Source organism: Microtus pennsylvanicus, chromosome 18, assembly GCF_037038515.1.
Source record: "Microtus pennsylvanicus isolate mMicPen1 chromosome 18, mMicPen1.hap1, whole genome shotgun sequence".
NCBI classification, from domain to species: domain Eukaryota; kingdom Metazoa; phylum Chordata; class Mammalia; order Rodentia; family Cricetidae; genus Microtus; species Microtus pennsylvanicus.
In genome coordinates, this window is record NC_134596.1 from 19,268,003 (window position 1) to 19,287,373 (window position 19,371).

Sequence of the window (19,371 nt, forward strand, 5' to 3'; positions counted from 1 at the left end):
TTAAGAACAAAACAGACAATGCAGTTGGCTTCTGAGGATGGCTGACATTTGATATTGTACTTCATCCTTCACTTGCTCATGCAAACATGCTAGCCTATGGACATGCACTTGTATACATGAACACCCAGGTACACACACACTTGCATATATAAGACAAATCTCAATCACCTCTCAGTAGACACAATCCCGAAAATACAAACTTAAAATGTGAGATTTACTTCAGATCAAGACATGAGCCAACAGTAAAAGGAAAGCAGTCTTGCCTTTTACCTAGTAGCTTGCTTTCAAGCCTATCCTGAGAAGCAGGGTTCTGTGAATTTTTACCTATTGCTAACACAGCACCTGTTCTAGAAACAAACCCTTGAATAAGAAATGATAAATGAACTGGATTCAGTACCTTTTCATTTAGGTTTGATCATAAACCTAAATCATTCTCAATGAAAGATATGATATTAGTTGATAATACATGTTGGACCAAATATATAGGGAAATAATGTTCCAGGGGTGTCTAATAGAGAAGGAGAAAATATCACCGAGAAGACAAAACCTGGTGACAACCATTGTGGGAGCCTCTGAGAATGAAGGGGGAACTGACGGCTCTGGATGGCAAAAGGGCAAACAGAAAAGACAGGCACAAGCTGGAATCAGAATCTAACTTAGTTCCTCACTGTACCTAACTCCAGCTACCCAGTTACTCAGAGCAGAAGGAAGGCAACCTTGCTAAAAACTGGAGTTAGCTTTGCATCCAAGTGTTACCCCTCACCAGCAAAGTAAGTAAAAAGATTTTGTGTTGGTTCATTTTTGTCAACTTGACACAGACAAAAGTCATCTTGAAAGAGGGAGCTTCAATTGAGGAAATGCTTCTATCAGACTGGCTTGTGGACATGTCTGTGGGGTGTTTTATTGATTAATGTGTTATGGCATGATAGTGTCACTCCAGGGGAGGTGATCCTATGCTATAAACAAAAGCTAACCGAGTAAGCCACGGTAAGTTAGCAGCACCCCTTCATGGTCTCTTCTTCAGTTCCTGCCTTCAGTTTCCAGCCTTTGGTCAATGTTCTATCACAGTGATACAAAACTAAACCAACACAGATTTCTGGAATCTGTACACAGGGCAGGAGAGCCTGGGCTCTGCACTAAACTGCTAAGTATATGGGCTACTGGCTCATTGCTGCTACTTGACTTTTTATGGAAATCTTCCTGGCAGCTCATTTTCCAGAATAACACATAGGAATTCTGAGATCTACTACTATATTTTAACAAAGCAGACATAAAACAAATCTTCATTGTATACCTTGTGTTGGTCTGGCAACCATAGTCAATCGTGTCTAAAAAAAAATTAACATCCAATTGGACAGAATAACAATACCACACTTCTATCTACACGGATCCACTCTTCAGTCTTTCAAATAAAAACACGGCAAACTTTTCCAATTAAGGATCCAAGATACAAACTTCAGTTTATCCCTCTTGGGTTATGTATGTTCCTTTTTAGTTTGAGTCATATTACCCATTTGAAATTATGTAATGTTAATATAACAGAGGAAAAGAAATTAATGTGTATGCAAACACAATCATACTAAGATCTAACTGAAACGTTACACAGTCTATTTCTTCATTGGTCTTGTCTTCATGGCTGATATTTAGAACATGATGCCTTTACTACCTCTTCAATCTTTTCTCTGCAGTCAGCAAAGCAGGTAGTTGTGGCTCCTTGTCAGGTGGAAGTAACTCAACTTTATGTTTGAAGGGACTGGTCTTGTATCTATTCAGGCCTGCGTGGCTACAATAGTTTGGTTCCACACTGGTTTTCATCAGAGGACCTGAGAATACTAAGAACATCCCTAAGGATCCGTTACACACTCGTCACATCTCACCATATTACTAAGATACAGAAACAAAACAACTTTGGGAATGATGAATCAGCTGTGGTAACTTACAGGGACATCTTATTCTTTTTCTGTATACTGTAAGAACACAAAGCATGCAGAGGGATGTTTACCTGGTGATTCAATAATGTGAGAACACAAAGCATGTAGAGGAATGTTTGCCTTCCGACTTATTACAATATCTGTACCATAAACTCTGGTGAAAGTATGACTCCTCTCAAAGACCAAGACTTCTAAATCAGCAAAATTATAGATGAAAGAAGCAAAAAGTACATCAAGTAAACAGTGGCCGTAAGAGTGATTAGAGATTTGTTCCTTGAATGTCAAAGCCACAAGTCTTCCCTGGGATGAAACCACCATCTTTTATAAATCAAAGTTATAGAGCTATGTGTGTGCAATGTGGCACCACAGATCTCCGAGGAGATGCTATTTATTGGCATGGTAAGGCTACTTCAGCACCCCATCAGACGGTTGCTTTTAGGGTAGTAAAAACATCATAAGAAAGGAACAACTGGCTGTTCCTGAATACATTGCTAGCTACCGCACCCCAACAGCATTGGTCCCTGGTCCTCGGCAAAGTTTTGTTTCTGTAAATCATGCTGGTGGTTTGGGCAGAAGCACTGTGTTTTGGAGGAGGCAAAAGAAGAATCTTCACTCTATGGGTTTCAGGCTCTCGAGCACACTAGGGGTGTCTGAAGCCATTCAGAAATGTTCTCTTTCAACACGGTTACTACTTCCGTAGCCGGAATGACTTTATGTATAACATTTGCTCATTCACATTATACTGACCGCCACTACATAGATGGGGGTTTTCTAGGTCATAAGTGTGTATATTCTAACTGTGCATTCAGAAGCAGGAGCAATCAGCACAAAGTGAACCCTAGCTAACTGATACCTACGAGATGGCCATAGCTAGGAATCTACTCACCAAATGGCCTCAGTGGAACTCTATAGTGATTGTAGAACAAAGGGGGTGTTTTGTGTCTTTGCAGTCAGGGACAGATCTAGATATCAGAAATCCCTAAAACCCCTGATTATTTTTATTATTTGATATTATTATTATGATTATTTTTGAATGTGTCACAGCATGGAAATCATTTCGGGCTACTCTGCAGAACACTAGGAGCATCATTGCACCATTTTGCTGTTGTTGTTTGTGTAATAGTATCACACCTACGGTAAACTTCATTCCCTCTCCTTCACGGTTAGGCAATTTTGCACTGAATCCATGAACTGGCTTGTTTTAAGAATTGGCTAAGAGGCCGTGTCCCTTTACTGTGGTGGCTCATACAAATATGAGTTTTCCACTCTCGCACTTTAAGAGAGATGTGAGTGGGATGCACATTTATTTAATTTGTAGGAAAGCTTTGATCAATTAGTCAAGGCCAAAGATCTCTGTGGGTCAAATCCCTTTGATTACTATTATGGCTCTGTTGTCCCTTATGGTCACCACATACATCTTGTCTCTGGTGATTAAGTGCTTTTACTGACCTCTGCAACCCCAACTTTCCATCAGCGGCTCTGGATTCAGGGAATCTAGTTTCATGGCGGTATTAGCCACTATTATTTTTAGCCTGTAAGGAATAGCCACCATCGGCCTCATAAGGATGGTGTCGCTCACCCCACATATGTTTTTCTAAAGCTTGGTTGAAGAAAATGCTCTCAGGACTCTTGTGGAGACACGGTTACATAAAGTGGATGTGCGGGTCTCTATAAACCTGCCAGTATTTCACCTCCATTCAATGTTGCTTTTATTTCCAAGTTTCTGCTGAACAAGCAAATGAAAGGCAAGCTCTGTCTTAGTCGCTGATTTCACTATAAGAATATATACATGGGAGTAAAAAGACAAGATCTCCTGAGTATATTGTGAGTGTGGGGATCATGGAGAGGGTAGAAAGGAAGGGGAGAGAAAAGGAAGGGAGCAGAGAAAAATGTATAGCCCAATAAAATCAATTTTATAAAGGGAAAAAAGAATATATACAAATTCAGTTATAACTCAAATTTGTTTCTCTTTTATTCTTATTCGGCATCTGCAAAATTGATTTTCACCCTTGTTTCTTAGGATATGAATGAACACTAGAAAGATATACAAGTTTGTTTTTCCAATTTAATGTCAATTCTTGCCTTGCCATATTGCTAGAAGCAGTGAAAGCCCATTTAGTTAAGACATGAGGGTTCAATTGTGCTCTTTATGATATCTCTCACCTAGGTTTCTCCAGGAAGGTGAGAGAAGGCAGGAGAGGACAGGTTCTTTCTCTTAGAAAACAAAGTTCGGTCAGCTGAAGAGAGTCAAGAGTCTCCCCTTCATTCGCGCCTACACTATCCCTTTTCAGTCTTCAGATCTCGTTTATTTTCATTTAATCTGTGATGTTAGTGTAAGACTTTACTTGGCTGTAAGTTTGACTGAAATGTAATTCAACTAGAGTAACGGACATTCAGTTGGTTATCATCAACCTGAATTTTCAGTGTCTCCACATCCCCTCTTACCACTTAAAATGCATTAAGTGAAGCAGATTTTTCTGTATTTTTCAGTGATGTCTGCAAGGGCAGCTGCCGCCTGATAATTTCTTCTATAACCACTTAATTCTAAGTGCCCATGCACAATAACTTGGGGAACTTGCCATAGCAAGAGCTGTCTTTCATCTCTGGAAATAGAGTTACTAATTTCCTTAAATTTAATCAAATGAGAGGACTGATTTTAGGCAGGCCAGAGTCAACATGGAGAATCTGCAGTGTGTCTTCTTATGATTCCTAGTTTTTATTAGGTGGAAAGGGCCAGGAGAGAATCCCAGACAGATTCATGAGGAGAGATATGTCACAGGGATTCAGGGATTCATACAAGTGTGGAAGAAACTTTAGAAAGACAGTTATGAGAGGAGGTATTTGGAGGAGAGACAGTGAACTAAGTACTCTGAAAGGAGGTTAGAGGAAGCTTGAGAAGACTTTTGCTTCTACATGTGATGGTGGTCTTCCATTTACTGAAAGTAATTAGAGGAGATTATGAACAGATTAGGGGAACTTAGCTGAAATGCAAGAGGAACCTAGAAACTGCAAGGAACCACGCACATTCATCTGCCTGTACACAAGCATGTACATGTGCCTGCAAAAACCAGAAAAACTTTTTGATGGATTTTGGAAAGACAAGGATGAATGCGTTTTACTATCTCTTAATAGATGCTGTTTTATTCAATATTATTTGGGTAATTTATTTCTTTCCTTATTAAAGCTAAAAGTATGTCTGATTATTCATCGTCTTAGAATCTCTATTTTTCTTTAGTATAATCTTTTATGACATGAAGACATGAATAACCCAAGGTTCTTTCTGTATCACACAGGATTCAAATGCTGGCTGCAGGAGCAAATTTTCCCCTAATAAATATAATTCATAGATTGACATCTTATTAAGAGTATTAAAACAATTTTAAGGTCTATGTATTGTCACTACATATAAGTATATTTATTTTGCTCTTCAGTTATTTCTCAATGTTCAGACATTGTTCATTATATATTTACTGACAGTGAGTCTGCCTTTGAAAAAGGGAGTATTTCATCTCTACCTCTTCCTGTATGGCCAAGAAGTAAAATCTAAGAAAGAAAAATGAAAAGCACTGAGACAGCAAGGATTTAAGATTGCAAATCCTATAAAAGGATAAGACCTTCCCACAGCTACCATTTTAACAAAACTAGGAAAGATAATACTACTGATGGTATAAGGGTTGCAAAGCTCTCAGTCTCTTGCCATCGCCTGCCACCGCCTCTCTTAACTTGAAGGTAAGGCCCTTCTGCTGAAGGTACCACATACTTCCATCATGGGAATCAAGCTAGGACTGACTTAGAAGCCTCGGCCCTGAGAACTAGCACTCACAATTTCAGAAGTTTCTATTTAAAGTCTCAAGGAAGAAAAATTATAACAATCTTACATAGCTATAAACAACCTTACCACCAGGCCCAACAAGATCATCCTGAGGTTGTAATCATGACATTATTATGGTCAGGGTAACCAACAGTTTTCTAAGCAGAGTTAAAGGCCATTAGTAGGAGGGGATTCAGGTCTGACACAATAAACATAGCCTACTACAGAGACAGGAAAGGTCATTGCCATTTCTTAAACCAACATAATTTCTGACTGTGTTCTAAACATTTAGTCTTCTACCCACAGATAACTAGCTTTCACTGCTTATCAAAGAAGCTTCTTTGCTGCAAAGGTGACTACAGAAATCAAACACTGGTCAAACTCAGAGAATTAGTAAATTTGGTGTTTCTATCCTCAATTGGCACACCAAGAACACAATAAGCACACCTAAACCTCAGGTAACATTACAAATGATGGAGTGTAAAGATTGTAGGATACAGAAAACCTTCAGCTACTCAGTATCTTCTAGGCAGGGCAAGGAATCTACACTCATGAAATCTCTACAGTATGGTTGCCTAAAGAAGATCTGTATAAAGATCACAACAGTGCACATGCAGAAGTCAATGGCGGAAAGGGCACCAATGTCTGGATAAAGAGTATGGGCATCAAAGACTGCTGAGAGATATAATTATTCCTTTGCAGCAAGAGTCACCCTGATAAGTTATCCAATCTCAAGTGATCAGCTCTAAATCAATCAATCTATCTATCTATGTATCTATCTATCTATGTATGAACAATACTAAATGGATCAGTAGGTGGTTGTGTGTGTGTATGTGTGTGTAATAATAAAATTATTATAAGATACTCATCTTGACACAGAGTTGCAGGATATAAAAATTGTTATGGGGAGAAGAGGGCATAAGAATTAAATGCAATACTCACTTATAAAATTCTTCAGATTTATTAATTAAAAAGAAAATGACAAATAACTAAAGATGCATGTTAAGAACATGTTCGAAAGAAAATGGTAATTGTTAATATTACAAAGAAAATTTGATAGGAAATTAGGGAGATATAGAAATATGGTCAGTATTTACTATCTGCCAAATAAACATTTAAACCACTTTGCTAAGGCTGTGTTCTCATAAATAATACCTTCTATCTAGTTTTTTTCTTCAGCTCACTACCATAGGAGTCTCCTGTCTCTGATTGCTCCATTTCTTGTTGCCAGGGTGGCATCTGCTTGGACCCTTTAATGTAGAAAGCACAGTAGAATGCAGTCAGACAAGATTAAAGGTCTGCCCTGATGTGGAATGAAGGGGAATTATACAGTTTGCAAGAGAAAAGATAATAAAGGAGTATGTCTATAGACATACTTTGATGAATTATATAGATGCAATTTTCTGACATTAGCAATGCAGGGCAGAAGACAATGTTTCTGATACATAGATGTAAATTCATCATCCAGACTCCATTAAAGAGAACTACAAAAGATGTGTTGATTTGAGAACTGCTTACAAGGACTTACTGGGTGATGCTAGTCAGCCCTTTGCAGAAAACCAGGCAGTTGCAGGAGATGACACTCATTTGGATGAGGTAGCCACATTCAGAGGAAGTTAGAAATAATAAGAAGCCACAGGGCAAAGCTCAATCACCTGGATCTATGAATAAGACTCAAGTCCCATAGTTTAATACTATATATTATGTATATACTGCAGTGAATATTCATAAATATTGGCTCTAACCACAGTATTTTATTTAGTTGCACTGAAAAGCAAAGGCTGCACAAGGAAAAACTACCTAAGCATATTCCCCGGTAAAATAGAAGTCTGATGATTTTTCTCTCCATATCCCATTCCAAAAAAATATTATCCTAGAAGGGAATTATATTCCATATTTGTTCTATAAGAGAATATTAGCTATAATAACAACTACAAGGAGGTTTCCTTTATCTCATCCTTAGTCTGAAAAATTAAAATGAGCATCATGTGCTAGGTTCCCTCAACTTTTTCTTTTATTTTTATCTTCCACTTATAGCTATGGATTCATAGTATTGAGTATATTATAACAAGGCTTCCTGAAATTTAGAACTGTGACTTTTAAAAGCAACATTCTGCTATCCTCTGTCTCTTTTATAGTCAGATTCTGTGACAATCCTTTTTGATATTTGTCTGTTTTACAAAGAACACATCATGAGTCTTCACAACACCATCAGATTTAAGTACTGTATACAAAGTTAATGCAGAAATTCAGATAGCAAGCTGAGAGTTTTGCACAGCCTAATTTAGTGTTTGTTAATGGGTAGACTTTTGTAAACTACAGTATGCATAAAAATAGCTGTTATTTTCTTACAGTCCTATAGAATGAGGACACCCTAAACTCATTTTAATTCATAGCTACAGTGAGGGAGATTAAGTTGTTATAGCTTAATAGTGGTGAAATATACATTGTTCTGACAACTAAAGGGAAAATTGGAGACTCTGTGCTTTTTTGTGTATTTTATCACAGGAACTGAAAAGTGACTGAGATGAGGTTATAGCAAGTAGTGAGTTAAAAGCAGGCACACAAAATAGGATGGTGCTTACTACCAATTTCTACAAAAATGTTAAGAAAAAATCTCTGATATTCCTCAAAGTACTCATAAATAAAAAGGGAAAACACACAACTAACTCATTCAAAGAAAGCAGTATCAAAGTCATATACCAAAACCTGAAAAGAATACAGAAGAAAATAAAACTATAGATGAATTATACTAATCAGTAATTTATTTGAAACTTAAATGTAAAATCACATTACAGAGATTATACATAGTTTGTTTCATCCAAGGGGTATAAAATTAGTCTAACATAATCAAATAAATACAATAATCCAAAATATAGACTTACAGACAGAAATCACTTGATAATCTCAGTAGATGCAAAAAAGAGTGGGCAAAAAACAATAATTATTTGTGATAAAGAGAATATCACGAATTCTTTTCCATTAACAAAAAAACCCTATACTCAAAATCATATCAAATTATGAAAACTGAAAATATTTAATAAATAACACAAGATGTCATTCTATTATTAACAAAATCCTCAGATTCTTAGATACAACAAAGGTTAAAAGAATAAAATGTCAGGAATACATACAAGAAAAAAGAAGTAGAAATATCCTTATTTTCAGGTTATTAAACACTGTCTGCAAAGGAACACGATATTAAACCATACAACACCCAGTAATTCTTTACACATCAGTAACAAATTTGAGAAATGCAGACAGACACATTATAGATAATAGATATCTAAAATATATAGGAATAAACCTAATATGAAAGAGGGGGACCACACAAATTGATATGAAAGACACTGAAACAACAATATGTGGAAGGCACTGGAAGTTGAAAAGATCTCCTATGTTTATGTATTGGCATGATTGATATATAAAGTGGCCATAATACAGAAAGTGATCTACAGAGTCTATACATTCCACATCAAAACTTGAACGGTTGCCTTGTCTTGTTGTGTATTGTTTTGTGTTGTATGACTGTTGTCCTTTGGAGGTCTGCTCTTCTTTTCTAAAGAGTAAAGTGAGAAGGCGTGGATCTGAGGGAGAGAGCAGATTGGGGAGGGGCTAGGAGAGATAAAAGAAAAGGAAACTATAATCAGGTGCATGGCATAATAAAAATGTATTTTCAATGAAAATATTTAAAAAAATAAAAATCCTTGAAGGTATTTTTCTTAGAATTAGAAAAAATAAATGTTACAATTCATATGGATGCTCAAAAAAAAAAATCCCAAATTGCCATGGCAGTCCTACCAGAAAAAGTTATATTAGAAATGTCATAAAACCTGTTATCAAATTATACTCAGAGCCATAATCACAGAAACAGTTTAATGTTGGCACAAAATAGCCATCTAGACCAGTAGAGTGAAATAGGAAACCAAGAAATGCATCTATACATATAGTAAAATCTAAATTTTAATGAAGGTTTTAAAAAATATACATTGGAAAGTGACTTTGTTAGGGAATGGTGCTGGAAAGCAGAGTGTCCACATGAAGAAGAATAAAACTAGGTCTGCATTGGTCATCCTGCTCAAACATCAATTCAAAATGAATCAAACACCTTAATGGAAGACTGACTGTTTGAAAAAGCTATGGGAAATCACAGATAATTTTAGGGTATCTGTATGGGCAAGAGTCTTCTGAAAAGACTCCAAAATTGGAAGAAATAATAGCATAAAAATGCGATGATTGGGAATAGAAAAGATACTGACCAGAAAATAACATCATCACAGTAAAACCAGAGCCCACAAAATATGACAACTTCTTTGTCTAATATTAATCAGGAAGGGGACTCAAATTTTGAATATATGGAAAGCAGCAAACATTATACTTTATAAACAGACCACACAATGAAGAAGTGAACCAAATCACTGAAGAAAGTTTTCAAAATACACAGAAAATGAATAGATGGAAAAGTCTCTAATGTATTTAGTTTTCTTTTTTTTTTTAGTGATCAATTTCTCATTTATTAGTTGAATTTTTTAAATCTTTTTTTTATTGAGAAAATGAGAAAGAAAAAACAAGTTTCCACCTCTTCCCAGCCTCCCATTTCCCTCCCCCTCCTCCTACCCTTCACCCCTCCCCCCACTCCTTTCCCCTCCCTCTCCAGTCCAAAGAGCAGTCAGGGTTCCCTGCCCTGTGGTAAGTCCTAGGTCCTCCCCCCTCCGTCCATATCTAGGAAGGTGAACATCCAAACTGGCTAGGCTCCCACAAAGCAAGCACATTACGTAGGATCAAAACCCCTTGCCATTGTCCTTGGCGTCTCATCAGCTCTCATTGTTCGCCATGTTCAGAGAGTCCAGTTTTATCCCATGCTTTTTCAGTCACAGTCCAGCTGGCCCTGGGAATATACCCAAGAGATGCCCTATCATATGACAAGAGCATTTGTTCAACTATGTTCATAGCAGTATTATTTGTAATAGCCAGAACCTGGAAACAACCTAGATGCCCTTCAATGGAAGAATGGATGAAGAAAGTGTGGAATATCTACACATTAGAGTACTATGCTGCAGTAAAAAACAATGACTTCTCGAATTTTGCATGCAAATGGATGGAAATAGAAAACACTATCCTGAGTGAGAACCTTCATCTGGTGATGGATGGAGATAGAGACAGAGACCCACACTGGAGCACTGGACTGAGCTCCCAAGGCCCCAATGAGGAGCAGAAGGAGGGAGAACAAGAACAAAGAAGTCAGGACCACGAGGGGTGCACCCACCCACTGAGACAGTGGAGCTGATCTATTGGGAGCTCACCAAGGCCAGCTGTATTTAGTTTTCATGAGATAAAAATTAATGGACCTACAAGAAAGTGACTGTTAAACTTTGCCAAAACAACGCTAGATGGTCCCTCAGTGTTTCTGCTTCACAAAAGAAACTGCCAAACATTCTGCAGGGCACAAAGGAAAGCTGCTGATGAACTTTGCCAAAAGAGGCAGGAAAGTCTTTCAAATTTCCTGCTTCACTGAAAAGTCTGCCAGATATTCTAGGCATGTAAGCTGAATATGGGTTCTCTAATGTTACAGAGGAACTTTGGGTGACTGTCCAGGCAGCCAAGTACTTCTGTCATTTCTAGAGTTTTGGAAGCTGCTTGCTTGCACTTCCTGTTTACTCAGGTAATATTATATTCTTCTGTGGTCTTTTAGAGTCAAAGACTACATAGTTATATTAAAGTTTTTCTTAGTTTTGATAAAAGATAAATTAGATATGAAACTTTAGACTCACAAAGATAGAATAGATGATAGAGTATTTTCTTTATTTTTGCCAAATTAAAATAGACTAAATATTGTAACTGCAATTTTTGCTTGAAAACTGTTTTGCTATATGTACTATTACTATATTAAAGTTAAAACCTTTTTTGATTAGATAGAAAAAGGAAATGCTGTTGAATATTTTTCTGTACATTGTGAATATTGCTGTTCTCATTGGTTGTTATATAAAGCTGCTTTGGCTCAAGGCAAGATAGAGTCAGGCAGGAGATCCAAGCAGAGATACAGAAGGAGGACAGAGTTGGAGGGTTGCCATTCAGTTGCCCAAGGAACAACATGCCAGAGCACCACCAGTAAGCCACAGGCCATGTGGAGATACACATCTTAAGATAAATGGGTTAATTTAAATGTACAAACTAGCTAGTAATAAGCCTGGACCATTTGCCAAACATTTATAATTAATATTAAGCCTCAGAGTGGTTATTCTGGAACTGACTGGCAGGAGAGAAATCTCTAGTGACAGTACAGTAGTTTGTACAGGTGTCTGTGGTCATTCAGTACTTGAACAACGTCAGTCAAGTTCCTTCTGTCTCTCCAAGTTTCCATAGAAAAGTCAGATGTTTTTCTGGTGTGTCTCCCATTAAATGAAACTTGATCTTTCACTCTTACTTCTTCCATATTTTTCCTTTGTTATTTGCATTTAGTGTTGTAATTGTTATACGACATGGGGGTTTTCTTTTCGTGTCCTGTCTTGACGGTGTTCTGCGTGCTTCTTAAAAGTTTACAGACAATCCTTTTTCTTCCATGTGGGATTTTATGTTTTTAACTAAGATTGAAAAATATTTCCTGGAAAATATCTCTGTCTTTGAGCTGGAATTTTTCTCCTTCTTTGATACAAATTATTTGTAGGCTTAGTATTTTTTATTATATATTTGTTTTCCTAAATGAGTTGTTCCGGGAGCATTTGCTTGTATTTTTGTTTTGTTTCGGGGACTTAAAATTTTCTTTGAATGATCCATTTGAGATTTTATTTAATTAACATTTTTTTCATTTATTTTGCATACTGACCACAGTTTCTCCTCCCTCCTCTCCTCCTATTTCTTTCTTCCAACGCCCATCTCTCCCCTTCTACATCTTCTCCTTCTCAGTCTCCGTTCAGAAAGAGAGAGGCCTCCCATAGGCTTCAACAAAGCACGGCATATCAAATTGAGGCATCTTTGAGCTCCTCTCCCTGCATCAAGGATGGGCAAGATAATCCAGCATGAAGAATAGGTTCCCAGTATCTAGCTAAGAAACAAGAACAGGTGCTGATCTCATTCTTAGGAGCCTTACAAACAGACGAAGCTACACAATCTCTCTCTCTCTCTGTCTCTCTCTCTGTCTCTGTCTCTCTCTCTCTGTCTGTCTCTCTGTCTCTCGCTCTGTCTCTCTCTCTGTCTCTCTCTGTCTCTGTCTCTCTGTCTCTGTCTCTGTCTCTCTCTCTCTCTCTCTCTCTCTCTCACACACACACACACACACACACACACACACACACACAAAGAGGGTCTAGGTAACTCCTGCCCAGGCTCCTTAACTGTTGTTGTAGAGTGTATGAGCTCCCAGGAATCCAGCTCAGCTGTCTCTTTGAGATCCACTGGTCATGAATTTAACTCCTCTGACTTGTACAATCTCTGCTTCCTTTTTTCAATATGACTTCCAGATCTCATCCCAGTACTTAGCTGTGGATCTTTACATCTGCTTTCATCAGTTACTGGATGGATAAAGTCTCTATGATGACAATTAGGATAGTCAGCAATCTCATTACAGTAGATTGCCAGTTCAGGTACCCTTGCCACTATCGCTAAAAGTCTTAACTAGGGTCATCCTTATTAAGGATGCCGAACAATTCCTTAAGCTTTGTGGCCATATATTTTTTTCCACTTGATCCAATTCTATGTGTGATACATTCCTTTGGTATTTTTGCCTAACTTTATTACAATTTCATTTTGAGTTTTATCTCATACTAGCTTTCCTTGAGAGATTCTATCTCTTTTTAAATTCAATTTTCATATCTTGAATTGTTTTCATTATTTCATTCAACTGTTATTTATGTTTTCACAGTCCCTATTTGGGCACTTATTCATATCTTGTTTTCCTTGAACATATTTATAATTATAATTTCACAGCCATTGTCCAGTGTGTTGTTTTTCTCAGAGAATATCACAATTGCGGTACTAATTTCTGAAAAAGACACATTGTCTTCATTATTCATCTTATTTTTGCTTTTGCAATGGGCCCTAGACATCTGGAATTCAGTCTTTGGTAGTGTTATTTGTTGTGAGTAGCTTGTTCTGCTTTTATTGAGTGGTTGTTTGGATACTTAGTTGCTATTTCCCCCAGATTGTCAAGTAGTAGATCAGCTGAATGGTACTGACGTTCACTCTTTGACCACTCTGTGTTGGTGCGTAAATAAGATGTTAGAAGAAGTCTCAGCTTGACTAGGGATAGATGCACCTTGCAGGTTTAGGAATAAACCTCCTGTAAGCTTAAAAAACTTCCTTCGCCAATCTTCAGAACTTTGTCAAAGGGTTTCTGTGTTGGCTTGTGTTTCTTGGGTGTCAAGGCCTGTGATCACAGTGGGAGATGGTAAAGATTTGTGTGAGCAGAGCATAAGATGCCACCCTTTTGATGGCTTTAGAGTCATGGAATGTATCATGATTTAGGATGTCTTGGCAGGTGTGAAAGTGAGCTGGTTTGGGGAATCACTGCATAGAGTTATTGGTAGCATTGTATACTCACTGGAGTGATGCAGCAGGCAAGGTGGCTGATAGTCTGGAAGGCATATGGAATGCGTCTGGGACACCTACCTGGATTTTTGGATGGAACTTGTGTTTTCCTGTAAGATGCAGTGAGTAGGCGTATATGTGGGTCTGATGGGCAGGAGGCAAAGGGAATATGTCTGAGCACCTACATGAAATATTGGATTTGGCTCCACCCAGAGCAAATGATAGGCATGCTGGTGGATATGGTGACTCTGAGGCAGGTAGAAATGGACATGGGAAACCTGCCTGGAGTCCCCAGAAAAATTATACATGGTGCAGGTATCACACACACACACACACACACACACACACACACACACACACACACACACACACATATATATATATATATATATATATATATATATATATATATATATATATATGAAAATGGAATAAATTTATTCCCTGCCAATCCTGAAGCATGCATGGGCAACCTGTATATGGTGATTCTGTTGAACTTGTCCATATTGGGTTTCATGGTCTAAGTCAATAATGAAGACAACTGAACAGGTCTCTTCCTTCCTCAAGTGGGCATCAGATCTCATTACAGATGGTTTTGAGCCACCATGTGGGTGCTGGGAATTGAACTTGGGATCTTTGGAAGAGCAGGTAGTGCTCTTAACTTGTGAGATTTTATATGTCTAATATATATATATATATATTAGTGATATATATAATATCTGATCTATATAGTAGGTGAATATGTTTATGTAAACATACACTTAGATGAGCTTGTATACTTTAAATGAAATACACGATCTCCTGAGAATTTAAACAACTTTGCCATTATTCTTCCCTTGTCCCTCCTTCTCCTTCTGTAGCAATTTCTAATCCCTTCTCATTTGTGTTACCTTCCTCATTTTCTATCCTCCCTCTTTCTAGTCCTATGACCATCCCCATTTTTCTTTTTCTCAAGTCACATCATCTGTATTCCACTATTTTCCACTCTGGCTTTACTTCCCCTATCTATGGCCTCTGTATAACTTTCTGGTTCCTGTGGTTCCTTTGTGCTTTATACTTAAACCTGGAGATTTGGGGCTAGAAAGTAGAAATGAGAAAAACATATGCAAGCACTGGTCTTTCTGGACTTAGGTGACCTCATTCAATATAATCTTTCCTAGTTCCATCCATTTATTTCAAAATGTTATGATTTCACGTTCCTTTAACTTTCCATTGTGTACATATACCACAATTTCACTACCTATTCAAGTATGGCTAGGTAGTTTTCATTTTCTGGCTATTATGAATCAATAAATATTGCTGAATAAGCATCTGTGGGCTAGGACATCAAGTATTTCGGGGTATGCCAAGGACTAGAACAGCCAGAGCATATGCTGGATTTGTTTTCAGCCTTTTGAACACTATCTATTTGAATTTCCAGGGTGGTTGCACCAATTTATGTTCTCAATGCCAGTGAATCTTTTCCAATCTCCCGACCATCGTTTACTGGTTATTTTGTTGAATTTAGCCACTACTTGCTGGGGTAAAATAAAATATTCAAGTTGTTTCAATTTGCATATTTCTCCTTTTAAGGAAGAACATCTTTTGAAGTATTTCTTGGCCATTTTTATCATGCCACTGAAAACTGTGTAGAAGTCAACCATTTTTTAAACTATGTCATTTGACTGTAGTTTTTGAGTTCTTTGTATATTCTGGATATTAATCTTGACAGATGTATAACTTACAGAGATTCTCTTCCATTCTATGGCTTCATTCTTTACTTGAATGATTGTTTCCCAGCACAGAAGCTTGCTTTAGATTCATGAGGTCTCACTTAGTCATTTGTTGCCCTTAATTCCCAGGCAAAGGGAGTCTCATTCAGAAAGTCATTTCCTAGACCTATATCTTGTAGGGTACTACATATATTTTCTTCTAGCAGTTTTATTCCCCATGTTTCAAATTGAGGTCTTGGGTCAACCTAGGTCTAATTTTTTTTTTTATTATTTTTTTTTATTTTTTTATTGATAAAAGGAGGATAAAGAAAAGAGAAAAAAAAACAAATTTCCACCTCCTCCCACCAGCCTCCCATTTCCCTCCCCCTCCTCCCACTCTTCTCCCCCTCCTCCCACTCTTCTCCCCCTCCTCCCACCCCTCTCCCCTTCCCCCCACTCCTCTCCCCCTCCCTTTCCAGTCCAGAGAGCTGTCAGGGTTCCCTGCCCTGTGGTACGTCCTAGGTCCTCCCCCCTCCATCCATATCTAGGAAGGTGAACATCCAGACTGGCTAGGCTCCCACCAAGCCAGCACATGGCATGGGATCAAAACCGCGTGCCATTGTCCTTGGCGTCTCATCAGCCCTCATTGTTCGCCATGTTCCGAGAGTCCAGTTTTATCCCATGCTTTTTCTGGTAACAGTCCAGCTGGGCTTGGTGAGCTCGCAGTAGATCATCTCCACTGTCTCAGTGGGTGGGTGCACTCCTCGTGGTCCCGACATCTTTGCTCATGTTCTCACTCCTTCTGCTCCTCATTGGGACCTTGGGAGCTCAGTCCAGTGCTCCAGTGTGGGTCTCTGTCTCTATCTCCATCCATCGCCAGATGTAAGTTCTAGGATGGTATGCAATATATTCGTCAGTATTGCTCTAGGGTAGGGTCATTTCAGGTTCCCTATCCTCAGCTGCCCAGGGAACTAACTGGGGACCTCAGCTTGGGCACCTGGGAGCCCCTCTAGGGTCAAGTCTCCTGCCCACCCTAAAGTGGGTCCCTTAACTAAGAATTGTGGTTCCGTGCTCCCCTATCCAACCTTCCTTTATCCCGATCCTCCTGTTTCCCCAAGTCCACCCTCCTTCCCTTCTACCTTTTCTCTCCCCATCTCCCCTAACCCCCATCCCACCCCACCCCCAAGATCCCATTTTCCCCCCGGCAATTTTGTCTACTTCCCTTATCCAAGAGGATAACTATATGTTTTTCCTTGGGTTCACCTTCTTACTTAGCTTCTTTAGATTCGCCTATTGTAGACTCCATGAACCCTATTTATGGCTAGAAACCAATTATGAGTGAGTACATCCCATGTTCGTCTTTTTGGGCCTGGGATACCTCACTCAGGATAGTGTTTTCTATTTCCATCCATTTGCATGCAAAATTCGAGAAGTCATTGTTTTTTACCGCAGCGTAGTACTCTAGTGTGTATATATTCCATACTTTCTTCATCCATTCTTCCATTGAAGGGCATCTAGGTTGTTTCCAGGTTCTGGCTATTACAAATAATACTGCTATGAACATAGTTGAACAAATGCTTTTGACATGTGATAGAGCATCTCTTGGGTAAATTCCCAAGAGTGGTATTGCTGGGTCCAGGGGTAGGTTGATCCCGAATTTCCGGAGAAACCGAAACACTGACTTCCACAGTGGTTGCACAAGATTGCATTCCCACCAGCAATGGATGAGGGTACCCCTTCCTCCACAGCCTCTCCAGCAAAGGCTATCCTTGGTGTTTTTGACTTTAGCCAATCTTACAGGTGTAAGATGATATCTCAAAGTTGTTTTGATTTGCATTTCCCTGATCGCTAAGGAGGTTGAGCATGACCTTAAGTGTCTTTTGGTCATTTGAACTTCTTCTGTTGAGAATTCTCTGTTCAGTTCAGCGCCCCATTTTTTAATTGGGTTAATTAGCATTTTAAAGTCTAGTTTCTTGAGTTCTCTATATATTTTGGAGATCAGACCTTTGTCTGTTGCGGGGTTGGTGAAGATCTTCTCCCAGTCAGTAGGTTGCCTTTGTGTCTTAGTGACAGTGTCCTTTGCTTTACAGAAGCTTCTCAGTTTTAGTAGGTCCCATTTATTCAATGTTGCCCTTAATGTCTGTGCTTCTGGGGTTATACCTAAGAAGCGATCGCCTGTGCCCATCTGTTGTAGGGTATTTCCCACTTTCTCTTCTATCAGGTTCAGTGTTTTCGGGCTGATATTGAGGTCTTTAATCCATTTGGACTTGAGTTTTGTGCACGGTGATAGATATGGGTCTATTTTCATTCTTCTACAGGTTGACATCCAGTTGTGCCAGCACCATTTGTTGAAGATGCTTTCTTTCTTCCAATGTAAACTTTTAGCTCCTTTATCGAAAATGAGGTGTTCATAGGTTTGTGGGATAAAGTCCGGGTCTTCTATATGATTCCATTGGTCGACTTCTCTGTTTTTATGCCAGTACCACCCTGTTTTCATTACTGTAGCTCTGTAATAGAGTTTGAAGTCAGGGATGGTAATGCCTCCAGAAGATCCTTTATTGTATAGGATTGTTTTGGCTATCCTGGGTTTTTTGTTTTTCCATATAAAGTTGATTATTGTCCTCTCCAGATCTGTGAAGAATTTTGATGGGATCTTGATGGGGATTGCATTGAATCTATAAATTGCCTTTGGTAGAATTGCCATTTTTACTATGTTGATCCTCCCAATCCAAGAGCAAGGGATGTCCATCCATTTTTTGGTATCCTCTTCAATTTCTTTCTTCAATGCCTTAAAGTTCTTGTCAAATAGATCTTTCACTTCCTTGGTTAGATTTACCCCAAGATATTTTATGCTGTTTGTGGCTATCGTGAATGGAGAAGCTTCTCTGATTTCCCTCTCTGCTTCCATATCCTTTGAGTATAGGAGGGCGACTGATTTTTTGGAGTTGATCTTGTATCCTGCCACATTACTAAAGCTGTTTATCAGCTGTAAAAGTTCTTTGGTGGAATTTTGGGGGTCGCTTATGTACACTATCATATCATCTGCGAATAACGAAAGTTTAACTTCTTCATTTCCAATTCGAATCCCCTTGATCCCATTATGCTGTCTTATTGCTATTGCTAGAACTTCCAGCACTATATTGAAGAGGTATGGCGAAAGTGGGCAGCCTTGTCGTGTTCCTGAGTTAAGCGGGATGGCTTTGAGTTTCTCTCCATTTAATTTGATGTTAGCTGTCGGCTTGCTGTATATAGCTTTTATTATATTTAGGTATGACCCTTGTATCCCTAATCTCTCCAAGACTTTTAACATAAATGTATGTTGAATTTTGTCAAATGCTTTTTCAGCATCTAATGAAATGATCATATGGTTTTTTTCTTTCAGTTTATTTATATGATGGATTACATTGATAGATTTTCG